Here is a 14,829-nt window from a genome sequence, read left to right as displayed (position 1 = left end):
CACATTGATTCCAATGCACAGCCATGACTGAGACCTGGTGCCACACCTTGTCTAATTCTCAGCTTTTATATTTATATTCTGTCTGTCACCAACTCTAGACTTACATGGCCCCTCTACAGCAAGGTAGCTAAGCTACCAACATCAGCCTCATAAAGGAGAAGCTCTTGCTGTAGCTCCGGCCCTAACTTGGCATTCCAATTCCAATAGGTGGACATTCCCCCATATTGCCTTCTCCTTCTTCTGATCCTTGGATACTCACTACTGTGACCCCCCAAAGCAGCAGTTCTCAAGCAGGGCCTATTTTGCCCTCTGGGGGACATTTTGGAATGTCTGGAGGCATTTTTGGATGTCTCAACTGGGGGAACAGGGGGTACTCTGGCATTTAGAGGGTTAGAAACTAGGGATGCTGCTAAACATCCTACAATGCACAGGACAGCACTCCCTTACAACAAAGAATTATCCAGCCAAACTGTCGATGGTGCCAAGATTGTGAAACCTGCCCTAGGACTTAGTCTAATCCTTGCTTTTGTCAGCCCCCCAACCTCTAAAAAGAAACCGTTCAAATTTATATACATAAGAATCGCCTAGGGTACCTGTAGATTTCCAAGACCCATCCTTAGAGGTACAGGCTTAGCATATCTAGGATTAGTCCCCAAAACTGACATTTAACAAGCACTCCAGGTAATTCGGAAGCAAGCGATCTGAACCACATTTTGAGAAACACTACCCTCAAGAGACTGAAGTCTTATTTCCAATGGTAGCCTGGTACCAAAGACCATCTGCCAGCCAACTGATTTCCCTGGAACAAACATTCTGTCTGCCTGAATTTCTGAACGTAGTGTATTCCTGGACTCCTTGTCACCATGCCCACCCTCATGTCCACCCAGTTCTTGCCCCCATTTGAGAGAGCAGGACTAATTACAGGTCCTGGCAACTGGAGGATACAGATTAAAAATAGGCACCGCCTGCCCTCATGGACTTTATACACTAGTGAAGGAGGACAACAAATGAATAAAAATGGCAGGTAGTAGGTGAGTGTTCCTTCCCTGTTTCCAGCATTGCACTTTATACAACCCCCATTATGCAATGAAGTTAGTCTGGGAGAGTGGCAGAGATCAAGAATGAATGTTTCTACATATAGTCATGTGGTGCACATTTTTCCATCTTGTGCATGAGCGTATCATGAGAAATTTTGTTTAAAGCACTATCAAAATCAAGATACATTCTGATCAAACATTCCCCTGATTTACTAGTTTAGTAACCTTATCAAAAGGAAGGTTATATACAATAAAAGCACAAACACAAAGCTCCCCACGCCCAATTTTGACTGCTCACACATTTTCAGATTAGATCATTTTGATTTTTCTATCTTCAAGTTCACTGACTCTCATCTCTAAACTGCTATTAAACCCATCTGGTGATTTTTTAATCTCAGACACTATTTTCCACTTCTAGAATCCATTTGATCCTTTGGTTATCACTATTGTTGTTATAATTTCTTTTTCTCTGCTGAAATTTCTTATCCATTCATTAAAAGTCTTTTTTTGGTGTTTTGTTTTTAGGCAGAATTATAATAGCTACCTTAAAAATCCCTGTCTTCTAATTCCAACATCTGGGTCATCTCAAGATCAGTCACCACTGATTGCCTTTTCTTTTTAGTATGTTTCTTCATATGTCTGATATAATTAGACTGTATCCTGGACATTGTGAATAATACATTTTAGAAACTGTGGATTCTGTTTTGTCCTTCTGAAGAATCTTTGTTGTTTAGTAGGCAGTTAATATGGTTGACCCCAAGCTCCAAATTCTATTTCCCCACAGTGGACAACAGCTGAAATATCCTTTCAGTTCTTTCAGTTTTAGCTGGGCTGCTTGAAGTCTGCCCCAAAGATGTGGAGTTCTGAGATCAGTGAGAGATTTGGGCAGTATGGCTACCGTCTGTGGCTTTCTTTTTTCAGGATTTCCTCCTCACTTTCTAGACTCTGGTTACTCTGAACTCTGTCCTCAGATTCCTCAACTACTAAGACTAAAGGTTTCTATATGAGTTTTAATGACTCTTGGTGGCACTGCCTGGGGCCTGCCCTAAGTTGAAAAAATGTTGAAAATATGATTCCCTTCTTACTAGAATTAACTCCCTTCAAGTTTCTGCATACTTTTGGTCACTCTCCATTACCTTTAGATAATTTTTAATATTTTATCCAAAGTTTAATTTTTGTGTGTGTGAGAGGGTTAGTCTAGTCAAGCTACTCCACCATGACATGCTCAAACTCTTATTTTTCCCTTGCCCTCTTCCCAAATTAAGGACCTGCCTGGACTTTCCTAGATACAGATACAGAACTCAACAACATCCTACAGAAGTTAATAAAGAAATCATTAAAATCAATGAATACATACATCTTAAAATAGGCCTGAATTCCTAAAATGGACTCAGCATACCAGATGACCCAGTACCCACCCAAATGCTATGGAGTTCCTGGGTCAGCTCTAGTGTAGAGCTAATCAGTGCATGGGTTCAACTCCTTATTGTAGGAATTATATTTACTCTGTTGTTCTAAACTCTTATAACACAGAAGAATATATTAAAATATGCTAGCTTAACATCATATTTTACTAACCAAATTATTATGACATGATAGCTTTCATAATGGGTGAAAAACATCAAAAATTACTTTTCAAGATATTGTTCTTTTATGGTATTATTACCATCAATATTAGCCTAAGGGGATTAATGCAGGTAACCTCTGATAATTTTTTCAAGCTCACTCATCTTGAAATCCATTTCACTTAATTAAAAGATTAGAAACAAAATGAGAAAAAGAACAATTTCATACCTTCCCCTTTCCTCACCCACCTATTAGTTTACAGGCTTTTTTTTTTTAATGCGTATTTCATTAAGTGAATTGGATGGTGTTAAGGCTGGTTTTGCTTTATGACATTTCCTGTGTACTTTACCCCAGGAAAACCTCTGGCACTATTTGGTGTATTTCTGTTTAATTTTTTGCCACTGGGCTACTTAAAACATTACTGAGGCTTATTTTCCATGCTGGAGAAACAACAAGCCTTCTTTCCATTTGGCCTTGTGTTTCAACCCTGCCTTTGTATTTCATGAAAAAAAAATAGATTTTCTTTTCAGACTGCATAGCAAGGACTTATAAATTAAAATATGCAGGTGTTCTTCTTACAGTGTTCTGCAAACCTAATGAGGTTCTGCAATCCTGTTAGTGCTGCTAGTAGAGACAAAGGGGCGTAGCACTACTTATTAGTGTTTCTTTATCCATCATGCTATTTCCTAATTCTGGTCCTTAGATACTAAGTGGAATCATAAGGAAGAGAACAAAGGAAACAAAGCATGTCTCTTTACTCCTTTAGAAAGGTGTAAACGTAAATATAAACAGACTCCAAGGTAAGGAATCAAGTCATGACTTCTAACCTTAGTTCCCCAACCACACCACCTGACAAAATTAAGTTGTATCACTGTAGTCAATCACATGGGGGGGAAATAGGCAATGTCTTCTAATGTCTTATTTTTTCCTTATTATCCCTTATGCTTGTGTAAGTGCTATTCCCTGTTTGTTTTTTCTTTATCCTGCTAAATATAATCCCCCAAGGCTTTCTGTTTGTTTGTTTTGTTTGTTTTTTTTACCTGATACCAGAAAAAACCCAGGGAAAACTTAAAATTAAGATAATAGTTTAGCAGGCCACCAGCATTCATACAGTCTGATGCTACCTGTGTATGTAGAATGGCTTTCTAAAGTGTGGTGACTTGTTTGGAAATGGCCAGTGGACCTCAGACCAATCTAGGCTGTTGTGCAGCTCCTCAGCCCTAAATCCTAGTATAGATCAGCTTTAAAGCAGAGCAGCAGGAATTGTTTAAATATATCCCTTCCTACTGTTGTTCAGGAAAATAATTTTTCCCCAAATTCCTACAGATACAGAACCTTCTTGTATGCTCCCTTGTTTTTCATTTTTAGCCCAAAAATCCTCTCTAGAAGACCTTCTATATATCCATCACTGCCTCTTCAACCTCTCCCACCTCTCCGCCTATGATTACCAACTCTTCTTTTTCCATGTTCCTTTTACTGCCATAGCCTCATTTCACACCAGTGTGCCCTTTCCATAATGTAGAAAAATGGACGAAAACTTAAGCATTTAGCAGAAGGTAAACAAAAATTTCTAATAGACAAATTTCCTCTTGACTCTCCCATGAAAATGCCCCTTCTGACTTTTTCCACGCTGAATTCAGCTCTCATCCCAGCGCACCCAGAGTTAGAGAATCATATACCAGAGCCCAAGTACCAGTTTTGAAGCTTCTCATTACCCCTACCCATCAACTCAGGCCTTGTAGCACATACCATCCACGCCCATTACCACTGCAAATTCTACACTGCTGTACATCAGCATCCTCGACCCACACGGAACCTAGTTCCCGGTCTTTCTCTTCACTGAGCCTCCCATCCTCTGTTTCACTGACTTCAGCATTGACACCCTCGTGACCATTCATTCCAAAGATTCTGTCGACTGAGCTCAGCTGATCTTTTGCTCCACCTTAAATTGTCTACAGACCAGCAAGGTTAAACACTGCTTCTGCTACACCTTCAGCCTGCATTGGAAATCCTCATCTCTAACTCTGAACGACCCTCCAGGAGCATGACTGTTCATTCTTTTACCAAGTACACTTTTCATTTTTAAAAGTTTTGAAATATACCCTCTCAGTTCCAAGCCCTCTCTTACTATTAGATTTAATTTTCTTGCAGTTAGTGTTTTATTTCTAAACCTAATAAATTATTTTCTTTTTAATACATTATATTATTTAATAGTTATTGAATTCATAGAATATAAAGTATCATTTTTCAATCCAATACTAATATTTTCTTATATAACAAATATATTACCTCTAAGAAATTCCACATCTTGCCCAATTCCAACTGTAATCAGGACCCTCAGTTTTCTCTTTAATATTAGAAAATTACTGATCAATTCACCATATAAATAAGTGAATAAAAAGTCATTTTATAGGTCTAAGACCACATTTACTATTTTTCCTTCTGCTCTCTGCCTCCCCCCACTATTCTAATGCATACCCAGGAGTTGGGGGGGGGGTATAGTGCTAATAGATCTACCATTTAACTACACAGAGTCACAAAATAATTAATACTAAATGCACTGACTTCTTTCTTCTTTCCTGGGATTTCTCATCTCACTCATATCAAACCCAGGAGAAGTGGGGTAGTCTCACCATGATTTTACAAAACCAGGGCTTGCATTTTCAGTAATATAGCAGATTAGACACCATGAATGGCACTCCTTATTAAAACAACTAATACACTGGGTGAAATATTTTAAATATCTTTTAAAACACCACTCATCCACACAAAAGAAAGGAATCTACAGATATCAAACAAAGGGAAAACAGGAACCCACAGAGATGAGTGAGGACCAAACCTCACTCTCACCTGGAAGTTTCTGCCAAATCCTGGAGACTTTGAGCTTTTGCTTTGACAAGTGTCCAAGATATGGGAGGTAGGAGCCTGGACTCACCCAGGAGGGAATCTATGACTATAAAAGGCTATGCCTTCAAGGGTAACAGTGCATGAGAAATCTTATTGCACAGAGGTGGGTGACGAAGAAAGTTTTTCTTTTGTTTGGCACTGAGTAGAAGGAAAGGAAAAAATTAAAAATACACAGAGAAACAAAGCACCATTAATAAGAATCAGGAGAAGCAAAAACAAAAATTAATCATCAAATGTATAATATTAAATAACTATACTTGACATGTTTAAAGAAATAAAACTTAGGCTGGGATATAAGCAGGAAATAAGAGATTATAGGACTTCCCTGGTGGCGCAGTGGTTGAGAATCCGCCTGCCAATGCAGGGGACACGAGTTCGATCCCTGGTCCGGTAAGATCCCACATACTGTGGAGCAACTAAGCCCGTACGCCACAACTACTGAGCCTGCGCTCTAGAGCCCACGAGCCATAACTACTGAGCCCCCGTGCCACGGCTACTGAAGCCCATGTGCCTAGAGCCCGTGCTCCACAGCAAAAGAAACCACCACAACGAGAAGCCCATGCAGTGCAACAAAGACTAGCCCCCGCTCGCCACAACTAGAGAAAGCCTGTGCGCAGCAACAAAGACCCAACACAGCCAAAAAATAAATCAATTAATTTAAAAAAAACCCTCATTTAAAAGAAATTATAAAAAGACTAAGAAGATTTGAAAAATAATAAGAACTTAACTAAAATAAAAATAAGAACTTAAAAATTTAAAACATAATTAAAAATTCAGTGGATGGATTAAACATCAGATTAAACAAAAGCAAAGAAAAAAATAATGAGCCAGAATATAACTGAGTAATTGATCCCAAATATAGCTCACAGAGACAAGGATAAGAGAAAAGCACTAAAGCAGAATAAAGATACTGTCAACAGATAAAAATTGAGAGCATTTATCACCAATAGATGACCATTAAGAGAAGTCTAGGTAGAACAAAAATGATCCCAGAGGGAAGGTCAGAGGTGTAATAAGAAATGTGAAGCAAATATACTGAAGATAATAATGAGTAAAGTATTTATATGATATGAAAAACAATTGTGAATGAATCAAAAAAAAAAGATAGCCAAAAAAATTTTTAAATAGGCAAAAGATTCAAACAGATATGACATGGATTGAATGTTTATGTTCCCCCAAAATTCATATGTTGAAACCTAATTGCCAATGTGATGGTATTTGTAGGTGAGGTTATAGAGAAAAGACGGTGGTCTGTGAACCAGGTAGCAGGCCCAGACCAGACAGCAAATGTGTCAGCACCTTGATCTTTGCACTTTTCAGCCTCTAGAACTGGAAGAAATAAATTTCTCTTGTTTATAAGCCACCAAGTCTATGGTAGTTTGTAATAACAGCCCAAGCCACTCAAGATAAAATAATTCAAAGAATTACAAAAGCCCATAAATACATGAGAAAATATTTAACCTTATCAACAATGGTATATAGGTAGGTAATTGTTAACACTTGGCTCTCCAGAGGGGAAAGCCCTGATTTGTAATGTTTGCTGATTTCCACGGGGTAAATATCATATGATGAATCAAACGACCAACATGATGTCACTGAACACAATCACACTGTGATGTCACTGGCTCAGGAGAGCCCACCCCAGCACTGCAAAATAAAACTACAGTGAGACAGCATTTGCAGCCACCAGACTAGTAAAAATTTAAAAGTCAGTCAATACCAGAGTTGGCAAATATATGAAACACTAGGAACTCTAATCCACTGCTTGTGGTAGTAAATAGGGTTAATCGCTTTGGTTGAATATATGCATATCCTACAACTCACAGATACCACTCCTTCAGATCTTTGTATTTTAGATACAGATGCAATATTAACATCCAGGATTAGATTTGGTCTTTTCCTACATGATCCTGATAAAATGAAGTATAGGACTATGGTTGGTTTGGTTGTGCTTCTTGTATCTTTAATAGAACAACAACAACAAGATCCCTAAAGCTTTATTTTAGAGCCTGAAAAATAGAAAGAAAGCTTATTTCTGAGATATTCTGAGATAAAAGGCAAGGTGTCTCACCCTAGGTCCTTGACCCAGTCCTTTTTCTAGAACTCACACTTCTTCCAAAGCCCATCATAAATTGGAGACTTTCTACAAGAAGGTTGGAGACTGTGAAAACCACAGAAAGCAAAAGAGAGAGAAAATGAAAGAAGTGTGATTGAGGGAAGAGAAGGGAAGGATAGGCTTGTAGAACCCCAGTTAGCACTTGAATGCATTCCCCACAAAGTACTGTTACTTAGAGAAGTTAGGATCCTGAGCTCTGTAAGTAATAAGTCACTTAATCATCATATATTTATTTTACACCATCATTATGTCAGGAATTGTGCTAGATATTGCAGATACCATGATAACAACATAGACATGACCCCTGTCTTGAAAGGGTATATAGATTAAGGAAGGCAGACTTTAAACAAATAGTAATTAATCAAATAACTATGTGTGCAAAGGACAAGGAAAAGTACAGGATATCTGAGAATTGATTAACAGGGTAACAAAACTTGGTTTGGAAAGATGTAAGTCAGGGAAGCCTTTGCTAAGGAAGACATAACTTAAGCAGAATTCTCAGGAGCTATATGTGTGAAGGCGGCGTGAGAAAGAATATTCCATGCGTAGAAAGCCAGTGAGTAGGGACACTAAGGTGGGAAGAAGCATGGTATTTTGGAAAAATTGCTTTAAGGGAATGAGTGAGGGGGTGTGATAAGCAATAATTCCTTCCAGAGAGGAAGTCAGAAGCAATCCAGCTTCTAAGCAGAGCCTTCTGAGCCATGGTTGAGAATGCTGGACTTGACTGTAGGGTAATGGGAAATCACTGAAAGATATTAAGTGGGGAAGTGAGAACATGAGTAAAGAAGAAAAGACATCTGAAGACAAGGCTCTGGGGCACCCCACATAAAGAGGTCAGTTGATGAGTAGAAACCAAAGGAGGATATTGAAGACATGTCCAGTGAGGAATATAAGAATCAAAAAAGAGTGGTATTCCAGAAGCAAAATCAAGTAAGTGTTCCAATGTCTCAGATATGACAATGGAATTGGGCATTTGAGGTAAAATATAGGCTAAGAACATTGCAAGGGAAGAGGTCAAGAAACCGAGAAGAACCAGAATATTGGAAAAATTGTCTTTGTGGAAATTGCAATCACCGAGAGTACTGACAGGTATCGAATTTAAAAGAGTGACAGTGAGCCAGATGTGAAAAATCTTCAAGGGGTGAGGAAAAGCAGGAGCCATCAGAGGTCTACAGATGACCTAGTATGATGGCACCAGCTTCCAAGTCAGGTCAAATAACTCTGAATGTTTTGGGTGTCAGTAACATTAGGTAGGCCATATGAAAGTATTGATAGTCAACTACTTATTAACCTACAAAAATGGCAGTCTCATATGGTTCAACCCAATATAACTGAATATATAAAACATACATTTGAATTGTAGTTGGCCTCATAAGTTGATATATATTTATGTTCGTGGTATTTTCTTTTTCAGTTGTAAACTCCCTTTGATCAGGAATTCCTATTTTACTGCATGTGTGTCTTTCATGGCACCTAGTGGTCTGCTTGGTACTTTTAGTAGGTCATTTAGTACTTTTAATATATATATATATTACTACAATTGCTACTGCTGACGTATGTTGTCATTTCATGGTAATAATCATTCTCCTCACCTTTCCTGTTTGGGAAATGATTGAGAAATATACACAGGCATCGGGTGGCAATAAACATCAGCTTTACTGCTGATTAAGCTGGAAAAGAGAAAACAACTTGGACCTGAGGCCAAGATGGGATGCCAACTCCTTCTCCTCTGGAATGAATTTATGCACTCAGTCATTTGACAAATGCAAACTGCTTCCCAGGGGCACAGCCAATTTCTAACATGACAGGGAGTAAACTGAGGGCAGAGTAGGCCAGGTTGGGGGGCAGCAGATGCAAGTACATACAAAAGGCTCCATTTTTTCTTACTACCTTCTCTCAATGTCTCCCAGAGCCATCCTTTCATGATGCTTTCTTCAAAGTCTTCACAGCCATGACGTTAACATAATATTTTAAAAATTTGTTGGATAGGTGCCAATTTTGGAAGATGTAGTCAAAGACAGCAATTACTTCCCCCTCCACTCTTGTCATCCAGGACTTACCACTGTGGGCACACAGATCTGAGTGAGAGAGCTAGAGAAGTCAGGCCACACATGTGCAGTGACCCATCCAGCTATTTAACAATTAGGTAAGTCACTCTTCCCCTAGGGAAACATGAATTAAAGGTGTTGGGGAGAACGGTGGAAATTTTCTCCCCCAAAACATCTGATGGTTTTGTAAGGCCTAAAGCTTATACAATTTGGATGGTCCTCTTTAAAGAAAAGAATACAAAATTACAAGTGTAAAATTGGGTAGAAGGTTTGGAAGATGCCTGAGCAAGTGAAGGTCCTAAAACTTAAGCGTTATAGCTTTATAAATATAGAGCTTTATAAATTCTCCACTGCTCTTGAGAAGGTAGACATATCTATTTTTATGTGTGCATCACTTAGGATGCTATCAGATACAACAATTCAACTTGCAAGCAAACCAACCTGAACTGGCTTCAATAATAAAGAAGAGTAGTGGCTTACCGTAATTAAGAGTCCAGTTGTTGGACAGGCTCTGTGCTTGGTCATCTATCAGCTTAATGTCATAATGACCCAGTTTCTTTCTTTCTCTCCTCTGTGCTGTCCACAGTACCTATTCATCCTTAGGCAGCTCCCTTCAAGTTTACAGCATGAATGCCAGCAGCAATGGGGACTAATAGCTTACTCTTTCCTGTTAAAAGAGAAAGGACAATTGCCTCAATCATAGAGCAAAAACCCTGAGACTCAAACCATGGCCTACTGAATTCAAGAGTCTGAGTGACTAAGGCCGAAGCCAAGCATGGGGGCAAGAGGACTAGGGTAACCTTAAACATCAGGCCAACCAGGGCCCACCTCCAGAGATGAGGCTAAGGATGAGGACATGGCTCATCCAAATCGCATGTCTGCTGTATGACGGAGGAGTGGAATTGAGGGTGGTAAAACATCCACAATATTAAACCAGAGGGTAGAGCATGGAATTAGTTAAATCTATTGATATTTTACAAAATAGTCATTTGATTTACATTTTCCCTTCCATCTTCATTTTTCTCTCCCACAAGACAAAGCCCCAGGGCAGGGATCATTTGTTCGCTAGTTACCCAGCACCCAGAGTAAGTACTCAGAGTTTATTGAGGGAAAAATGAATTTACCACAAACTTATGAGAAACAACTGATTGGAAGCATTAAATAGGTAATTATAATGGTTTATGTAAAATGGAACTATGCAGGAATATGAAGTCAGAACAAGAAAAAGAGATTTAGAGATTATTGGATTTGAACTGAATTGACGAATAATTTTCAGGTCAGAACTATATGTCTTTATCAAAGAAAGTAGAAATAGACAAAAGGATTTTTTTGTAAAGTGGCTCTTCAGATTCTTACATGTCTGTGGTACCAGGGGTTCAATAAGACATCAAAAATGATTCACAAAGTAACAGAAAGATAAGTGCAAAGTAAAGGATAATTAAGATGAACTTTTGATTTTGACATTACATGGGGGCAATTAGATTAAATGTGAGCAACTAATTTATAGTTTTGTAATAGAATAAAATATCATTATACCTTGAGCCAAAGGTAATAATTTGACATAATTTTCTTTATAAAAGTAAAACATAAAGCAAGTAATCTTGCTTAGTGTGATAAATAAAGCTCCTGGAGGAAAAGAATCATGTAACAGTTTTGCAAGACTTCTGATTTTCCATCTATTTCATCTTTCATTCTCTAGATTCCTTCCTGAAAATATGGATAAAAATCAAAGCTTTGAAACTCAGATTACATTTTAGATATACTAAGTCTTTTCTTCTTAATTAAACAATTCATTGGTAAATACTTCTGGTAAAAATTTTTTAATTTATTATTTTATTTAATTTTTATTTATTTTTTTGGCCGCACCATGTGGCTTGTGAGATCTTAGTTCCCTGACCAGGGATCGAACCCAGGTCCCCTGTAGTGAGAGCTCGGAGTCCTCACCACTGGACTGCGAGGGAATTCCCTAAAATGTTTTTTTTTTTAAACTGGAACATTATTTCTATATTTCTTTCTTTTTTAGTGCAAACCTTTGAATATTCTGTTTTATTAAGTCAAGTCGGGCTTCCCTGGTGGCGCAGTGGTTGAGAGTCCGCCTGCCGATGCAGGGGATGTGGGTTCGTGCCCCAGTCTGGGAGGATCCCACATGCCGCGGAGCGGCTAGGCCCGTGAGCCATGGCCGCTGAGCCTGCGCGTCCAGAGCCTGTGCTCCACAATGGGAGAGGCCACAACAGTGAGAGGCCCGCGTACAGCAAAAAAAAAAAAAAAAAATCAAGTCATACCTGTTCTGGGTAATGTGTTATGTGTGGTAGATTTCATTAAGGGTTGGGTGATTAGACTGCAATGATTTTAAATCACCTCAGGAACCCAGGAATGTTAGGTAGGAGGTTAGAAAAGGTCCATGGCGTGCCAAGAACTTCAGCTATTCTGATAATTCGATTACTGATGCTGACTCTTGCACATTAAATATGTTATCCAAGTCTTACACCTGATGCTTGCTGTGAAGATAGTATTTGAACCACCCTTCCCGCCGACATAATCATTCCTTTGTACACTTAAATACCATTTCTATGAATATGTCAGTGTGCCATAAACCATAGCAAAGTTTCCTATAGCCACATGCTTTGCCTTGGCCTTCTGTACATTTCTAGTACTGAAGAACCGAGTAGATTAAGAAAAAAGATGTAGGTATAAGAAAAAAATGCATAAAATGGTATAATTTTAGGGAAGTAGATTTAAATTTTAATTTGCCTGAAAATAGAATCAATGGTATATAATAGGGCTTTGAAAGTTAAATGCAAAGTTATATGAAAATTAGAATTTTTCCTGCCTAAGAGTATCATGCCAATTGATGCATATTTTCTGTATAAAGATTCTGATTTTGCCAGACCATCTAACCAGCAATTAATATCCTCTCATAGGGAAAAAATGTGTTTGGTGACATGTTTAAAGTGCTCTCGGTAGTATTTAAGATGAATGATCTTCAAGGATGTGGAGAAAAGGAAACCCTCATACACTGTTGGTGGGAATGTAAATTGCTGAAGCCACTGTGGAAAAGAGTATGGAGGTTTCTCCAAAAACTAAGAATAGAACTACTATATAATCTAGCAATTCCACTCCTGCCTATATACCCCCAAAAAACAAAAACACTAATTTGAAAAGATACATGCACCCCTATGTTTATGGCAGCATTATTTATAATGGCCAAGGTATGGAAGCAACCTAAGTATCCATCAAGATGAACGGATAAAGAAGTAGTGGCATATATATACGATGGAATACTACGATGGAAAATTTGCCATTTGTAGTAACATGGATGGATTTTGAGGGCATAATGCTAAGTGAAATAATACAGAGAAATATATATACTGTATGATATCACTTAACGTGGAGTCTAAAAAATAAAACAAACTAGGGAATAAAAAAAGAAGCAGACTCAAAGATATAGAGAACAAACTAGTGGTTACCAGCTGGGGAGAAGGGAAAGGGGAGAGGCAATAATGGGATTATATGAAATCATGTGCGTGAAACTTTTGAAAATCGTAAAGCACCATAGAATTTAAAGAATCTTTCATTCAATTAAAAAAAAATTTAAAGATGAATGATCTTCAAACCAAATAGCTACTTATATAAAAGATGGGAATCCTCTCCTTCTTTTTTCTTTTTTTTTCAGACTTATTTTAAGGTCCAAGATAATTCAACCTATTTACACAGTGCACATTTGCACAGAGTGAAGCCCAGGTCTTTACAATAGCTCCTTATACCCTATATAATCTGCCCTACCCCCCTTACCTCTCAGACTTCTTCTACTTTTTTTACCCCCTCTTCCTTCTGCTCCACACACACTGACTTCCTCGCTGTAGCCAAACATGCCAGGCACATTCTCGCTGTCAACCCTTTGCCCCAGCTGCTCCCTCTGCCTGGAATACTCTTCCCTAGGCATCCACACAACTAACTTCTTCACCTCCTTCAAATCTCTGCTCAAACATCACTTTCTCAATAATGCTTGTCCTGTTCATCTTACTTAACATTGTGACTCTCCCTACTCTTGATCCCCCTTACTCTGCTTTTTCTCTATAACATTTATTACCTTCCAACATCCTATATAAATTTTCTCGGGTATGATGTTTATTGTCCATTTCTCATCTAGAATGTAAGCCTCATGAGGGAGGAAACTCCTGTCTTTTTTGTTCCCTGCTTATCCCCAATGTCTGGAAAAATGATTAGCACATTGTAGGTGGACAGCAAATATTTTTGAATTAATGAACATTTCTATGATCTGCTTGATCACTGTTGAATCAGGAACCACCGATATGTTTCAAAATCATGTGATATGTTTCAAAAGTCAAACTTCCTCCTCAGAGAGAGGAACCCTGTCATCTACCAAAAACCAAAAAACAAACAAACAAACAAAAAACCCTAGGAAAACAGCCTTCAAACATCAGATTCTCGTTTCCCAATCTCCAGCAAAAAGATTGTTTGGTCTTTCTAACGAAGTAATACAAATGGGTAAAATTGCAATTTCAAACAAGAAAAAAAACAAGAAAAAAGAGAATATATGAAGATTTTAGTGATAGTATTCTGAGTTTTACTGAAGTATTAAAAAAAAAAGAAAAAAAAAAAGCTAGTTGGATGTCAAAGAGACTCAATCAGAAAGTGGAACCCAGAGGGTAGGATTTCCTGTTGGACTTTTAAATAACTCATCCTACTAGGGCGACGGCGTCCACACAAGGGACGAATGCCAAGCAAATACATCTGTAAAGCTGTTTTTCAGGTGCGAAAGCCTACCCTCCTCCCAGGTTCACCCCCGGTTCTGCCAACCTGAAGCGTTTCATCAGTTAAGTGAAAACACACAGCTGCTTCCCATCAGTGAAGGAAGGTTCGCGGCTCTACCTGGACATTCCACCTGTTGTCTAAGTGCAAGGAACTGAAGCCTAAATTCTGTGCCTTGTCAGCTCGGCTGCTAAAGTCTAAATGGGTAATTCACAGTCTTTACTATCTGTGAGAATTAATTATTCCCCCTCCCGGGTATCCCCCCCTCGACACCTGTCCGGGGACCCCACGGTCAGGACGAAAAACCTCACTCACTTCGGCCCTGCCCTCCTTAGAGCGCAAAGACGGGTCGCGTTCGCGTGCTACGCCGCGTTTTGAGACT

The sequence above is a fragment of the Mesoplodon mirus genome (assembly GCF_964341445.2).
Source record: "Mesoplodon mirus genome assembly, chromosome: 20".
NCBI classification, from domain to species: Eukaryota; Metazoa; Chordata; class Mammalia; order Artiodactyla; family Ziphiidae; genus Mesoplodon; species Mesoplodon mirus.
This window is presented reverse-complemented; position numbering follows the sequence as displayed.